Source organism: Triturus cristatus, chromosome 7 (genome assembly GCF_964204655.1).
Source record: "Triturus cristatus chromosome 7, aTriCri1.1, whole genome shotgun sequence".
In the NCBI taxonomy this organism is placed as follows: domain Eukaryota; kingdom Metazoa; phylum Chordata; class Amphibia; order Caudata; family Salamandridae; genus Triturus; species Triturus cristatus.
Window position 1 is genome coordinate 836,911,522 of NC_140590.1, and position 6,350 is coordinate 836,917,871.

Sequence of the window (6,350 nt, forward strand, 5' to 3'; positions counted from 1 at the left end):
TGTTTTCTACATGGCTCTGGCTTCAATGGGAAGCCACCGGAAGGGTCTGTGAGTGACGCAACCTGTTTTCTACATGGCTCTGGCTTGAAAGGGAAGCCACCAGAACATCCTCAGTACTGGAGAGATATGGTCATTCCTTTTGGCCTCTGAGACGAAGCATACTGCTGCATGCAGAAATGCGTCTTTATGGAGCAATATGTGTTTTGGAAAGACCTATCAGTAATATATTACTATATTGTTGTAAAAGAGTCTCGAGCTCACCAGTGACTGCTCGAGTATTTTGAGATCTTGGTCAGAAATGAAGGGGCATATCAGCAACAGCCGGCGATAATTATCGCTAAGTGCGTTTAGCGCAAGGATAGTTATCGCCGGCTATCGCTGGATTTTATCGCGGAGATAGCGCTTATCTCCAAAGCGATAAAAATCCAAGCAATAGCTGTAAAATGTGAGATTATCGCTGGAAATCCAGTGATAATCGCACAGCGACAGGCGATATGTTGCTGATAGGGCAGGGTGGATTTAGCCATATAATCCACCTCCCATTGGATATAATGGCTAAGTCAGATTGTATGCAGGCGTAAAGAAACCTGCGTTAAGCGTGGTTAGCGCTACTTTTATATTCGCTAAGCAGGTTAGCGATTTCCTTGATAATTGGAGAAATGTCAGTTAGCGACATTCTCCAGTTTGGCAGGGTACGCCCACTTTGCATCTCATTGGCGATGCAAAAATGGGCGTTAGGGAAACCGGCGCTGAGGCATGGGAACACGCGTTAGCGTGTCCATGCTGATCGTGCGATAAAATTATCGCCGCTTTTCGCCTAAAAACAGACGCTAAAGCGGCGATAATTTTATCGCGGGGCCTTGATGATGTGCCCCGAAGTGAAGTATATCCCGGATCCCAGAGAGGACACAGTTGAAAATGTGCATTTTGGGGTACTGTGATTACTTCGTAATTTAAAATTGAGGTTTGTTTTTCAAGGAAGTCTCCTGGGAATCTGGCATTGTCGACGATGATAGGTTTGCAGTTCAGGTATATACTCTCTTGCCAGTCTCTTCAGGGTGCCAAAACGCCCCCATCCTCTCCATCATAGCAGTCCTGAGAGCTTTGACCAAAATGTTTTCTCAGCCTCACCTCGAGGGATGGAGAAAAGGCTCTGACATTATGTTCCTGTCAAGAGGTTGTATGCTGCACACAGTTAGCCCTTTCCAGGGTCTAAATGCACGCATCGGTGGGAAATTCAAATGCATGCGTCAGTGGGAAAGGCAAAATAATGCATCGGTGGGAAATACATTATGCAAAAAGAAAAGACTCAGATTTGAACACATTGGCTTTCTTTTCTGTGAGAACAACAGCATTTCCTACAGACTACCAATGCGTCCAGGGCTATATTCCGTCATTCAGAGAGGAGATACTGATCTGGGAAATTCCATGATTAAGACCATTATGGTGAGAGCTACCTAAATCGATGATAATTAGAAATTTCATAAATATTACTTCTTCAATACTGGAAGGTCTTCTTGTTAGATCCACCCAGGTGGGAAATATGAAAGGCAGCAGAGAATTACTGAGACCCACCACACTAGTCATATCAACCCAGAATAGCTACCCACAGGATAAACTCCTTCATACACTCCATCCCTGCTGAGTCCACATATCCTTTGCTAGGCCTGCATGGTGTATGTGCTGGGAATTACTGTTACTTAATACTCTGGCCAGCTCCACCGGGAGGAGAGTTGCTCAGAAGAGGATTTCCTACACAGGGACCGGCACAGATTCTCTTAACAATCCCACACTCAGCTCTCAAACACAGCACATGCTTCACTTTCTCCATCCACATACAACTGAAGAACGCCTCCTGTTATAGAACTGTCCTAAACTTGATTACTTTACTGCCAAAATACGCAGGCCTCAGTGATCACCACATACAATGTGACGTGGCGACAAATATATTGTTTTTTAAGGTTTCATTGTACAGCGTTACAGCTACGGAGGCACCTGGAATGTACTCTAAAATGTGGTGCTACACAATTGCTCCAATAGAGGAAGCCTTTCTCTGGTAGCACCACTTGGGCTCCACGAGTGAGGGGTTTTCTCTTCCAGAGGCTTTGGGTGACATGTAGTCTTATTGTTCTAGAGAACCCTGTACTGTAAAATAAATGGGAGCCCCTATACCCCATACATGGGATAATTGATCCTTCTACCATACATTACAAGGATCATGCTCCTCAGAGTGGACTTTCATGGCCATGTAGAACAAGAATTACAAGGTCATGATGCTCCAAGATGACTTGCACTACATCAGTGTTACGTATGGTAGGGGCATTATTATGTATTATTATACATCGTAAACCCAACCCACAAACCACCTCCATACTTGCAATTAGTGCTCGTGTGGAGGACAAGCTTGGGAACCAACTGTTGAAAAAATCAAATGTGAGGGAAAGAAATGTCAAAAAAACATTTAAAAGAAATATTTGGTGTAGCTTCATTTGGATTATTTGTGCTAATTCATGAGTTTCATGGCCCAATCACAGTTTTTTTAAATGACAACCAAAAATACAGGTAAACTTTTTATTTCATTGTTAAAAAAAAAAAAGCTTTATGTAGCTTTTGATGAAAACTCAGATAAAACTTACTTAACTTTTTCTCTATTACCTACTGTTGCAGTCAAGCTGCCAGTTGTGCATTTCTTTAACTGTATAGGTTTCATCATTACTAAAGTCCTATTGGTCCCACCCTGAATTCCAGTAAAAGTTTAGTTTAGAAAACAAGCATTGGAAAAGCCAATAGTCCTTGCTTATGTGAGAGCTCTTGGCTTTGACAATGTCTTTAAGCCATGTTTTACAGAAGCGTGGCTGTGCAGCATGGCTAAAAGTGGATAAAAAAACACTATGGCATAGACAGTGCTGGTCATGTCATAACGCGTTTTTTCTTATGGATGGTGGGGTGCAACACGGATAACATAGGAAGGGAACAAACAACACGAACAATGGGAGGTTAGGATTCAAGAAGTAACGCAGACAACAGGAGGATAAAACAACTATGGCATGGCAGCGCTGGTTGCCTCATAGCGTTCTTTTTCTTATTGCAAGTCGGGGGCAAGACAGGCAACAAGAGGGAGGTTAGGATGGAACAAGCAACACGGACAATGGAAGGGTGGGAAGTTACCACAAACCACAGACAATGAGGACGGGAATAAGAAAGAACAACATTAGAATCCCAATCACAGCACGAGCAGTGAACGGCACTGATTAAACTAAGGCAATCAGTACTTGATTCATGCTCCATTCGAGAGAAAAGGAAGTGAAACCTGTAGGTGCAGGCCATATTAAGACGCAGAAAGTAAGAGCAACAGTTAGCCAATAAATGGTGAGCAATGATGGGCTCTATGCCCCTTTTAGTAACGAAAACACCTAGCAAGTGACAGCGCATGCGCTGTCTCAGGAAAGACCTAAAAAGCAGATTTTGTTTACTATTTCCTTACTATCTAGTCATTGTGATGTGACGAGTAAGAGCATATACGGGATAAAGTACTTCCACCTGTACATTATAAGGACACTGTAAGTCACCAAGGAGTTCCTTGAGCATATAGAGGCACAAGGGAAACCTGCGAACTTGCCTGTATAGCAGTAAGGTTGTCATGCACTTTCCTGCAGGTTTGGTAGTGTGTAGTCCCTGTGAGGTCAGCAGTAACAGGGTTGGGCAGTTGCCGGCCTGGGTGGCTCTCCCAGCCTCTGTGAGACCTGCAATGTGGGGACAGGCAGCCACCACCCACTGGTGTACATGGCCTGCTGCAGTCTCATCATACGTCCAGTCAGGGCTTTAAGTTGGCCGGGTCCTGCCAGTGCTCAGCACCGGCACTTCTTAAAAGCAGGTGCCGAGACGGGTCGCTATCAGGCTCTCCATTTTCGTCCTCACTCTCAGAATGGAAAAAAAATCTTAACTCTGCAGCAGTTCACTGTTTTTGATGTAATGTTTATTTTTTTGCAGTTCTATATTGCACAACTCAAAGTGTTTTACATGAGCACGATGTTGTGAAGCGTCGCAGGAGAGAAAACTAGGAGCCGAGCTTAGAGAAGAGGTTCTTTACTAGAAAGCACAACCTGGCATGCGACCACTTCAATGGCCCAGCTGCAACTGGCAATCGTGGAGTGCCGTCAGCCTTACATTCTAAGGAACCCGGTGAGCATGAAAACTCTAACTCAAGTAAGATGCATGCAAGGGAAAGAACCAGTGATAGAAGAAGGACAGAGATAAGTTACGTCACAACACACGAACAAGGACATATTCATTTATTTTTTGGTGGGCACAGGCGATTAAGTGATTTGCCAAAAAACACAGGATGTTCAGCTGACGCTGCGACTCAAACCTTCTTCCTCAGCTCAAAGTTGGCAGCTCTAGTCATTACGCACAACCTCTTGTGCACGAGATAAAGCATTTTCAATATTATGTGCAACGAAGCCATAGTTGTATGTATGCATGTAGCATATTTATCTTATCCAGCTAAGAACCTTTGACAAAGCCAAAAGTCCTGGCTTGTTGTAGGTGTAATGTTACTTGTTGTATTATATATGGCGAGGCAATAACAGAAGCAGCAAATACCAGTCCGGCGGCACATTATAATGAACACATATTTTTAGCACAAATGTTTTAAGCCACACACTTAATTATATGCTTCAGCCTCTGTGAAACTTGTGAGAGTGGGAGGGTGTTGTGTTTTCATTCTTTATCAGAAATTACATGGCGTGATCTTAGTCATGGAACTTGTCTATGTTATTAAGAATTATCTGTGTTCTTTAAGAATGTTTGCTTTCAATATAGTCAGTTACTGCTGATGACTAGAAGCTGCGGTCATGCTGACTGCAGCTCCTCAATACTATTAAAGGATTCTTGCTTAAATTGTATCCTGTGTCCTTTGTAACACTGGCAACGAGTTATTGAGGAGCCATGAACCCATATTACGAGGATTTCAGATACATTACGAGGAATTCGGATTTGGGGATTTTTCGATTTCTACATGAATCGTTTTAAACGTTTCATTCTGGATTATGACTTTGACATGAAGAGCTTCTGAGCGAGTAAGTGGCTGCCCGGCATATTTTCAACTCTATTTAGCATTGTTATCTTTAATGGGAGCTTACCATCAAAACTGAACTTTGCCGTTCAACTGCCGCTGCTCGTGCGCTCCTGCTCGTACTTCTATCGGCTCGAGATCCTCTATGCGTGTTCTTCGCTCTACAGAACCTATGACTTCTTCTGTCCCTGCGGCCATTCTGCGCTCCTTCAGGGACGTTCCTGACTTCTCTAGAGTTTAGTTGTCGTCACGGCACACTTCGCAGGTCACGCTACGTGACCCCACGCTGCGGCCATTTTTTTTTGTTTTGACAACTTCATCAGAGTGTGTCAGTTTGTTCAGAGATCGGAGATCGTAGAGCAGATTTCAGAACAGCTGTTCTTCCGGAAGCGCTTTGTGCTTATTTAAATGCATATCAGCATTTGCACGGCGTATTTACTCCACTGTTACACTTTTGCTCTTTTTGGGTAAGAGTTTCTACTGGGTTTTTTTAGGTCTCGCTGGCATTGCTGCGCAAAGCGCTGCCGCCAACGAGACTATTGTTGCCGTGTTTACTCCCAAGGGAGACAGACCTGGGCACGAGCCGATTCTGGGCTGGGCACGAGCCGATTCTGGTCTGTGAACGCGCTTCACAGTGGAACAGCTTGTGCGCGTTAATTCCAGTTCAGTGCTCTTCTCCGGAAGACGTGCTGCGCCGATTCTGGTCTGGGCACGAGCCGATTCTGGTCTGTGAACGCGCTTCACAGTGGAACAGCTTGTGCGCGTTAATTCCAGTTGAGTGCTCGTCTCCGGAAGACGTGCTGCGCATTAATTATAGTTGAGTGCTCCAGCAGCCTGGGGCGCCTGTCGACATGCTGTGCTAATGATTACTGTGGGGTCTCATGCTGTGATAATTCTCACTTTCTGTGCTGTGATCGGGAGCAGGTGTATTACTGGCGCCACCGCCACGCCTTCATTAGTCATAAAAGCTGCATGGCAAGCGATAATTAGGGCGGCATGTTTTAGGACATTTTTTGTAATTACTTTGTTTACTTAGTGCTATTAGTGATATCTTTCGTGCATCCAATGCTCTATTTAAACGTGCTACAACAAACAAATGATGGACGGAATGCTGACAATGCATACATTCTCCCCCAGTCAAGAGATCTGGGTTAAATCCATCGTTCTTTTGCCCACTACACCACCCCAGTTTAGACATGGCCATATGCAAATCAGTCTTGACCCTGTGCCTCATGGGAACAGTCCAGCCCGAACTGACAAGCCATGTCTTCCCTGG

The 6,350-nt window shown here is 44.4% G+C and overlaps 1 long non-coding RNA gene across 1 annotated transcript in view; it reads right to left on the reverse strand.

The window, feature by feature from the left end:
- LOC146810690 (uncharacterized) overlaps window positions 1-5,282 on the reverse strand; it is a 28,664-nt gene extending 23,382 nt beyond the window's left edge. Inside the window, exon 1 of the long non-coding RNA XR_014965716.1 lies at window positions 5,142-5,282. This is a non-coding gene — a long non-coding RNA (uncharacterized LOC146810690). The remainder of the gene's footprint in view (window positions 1-5,141) is intronic.
- Window positions 5,283-6,350: the final 1,068 nt, after the last annotated feature.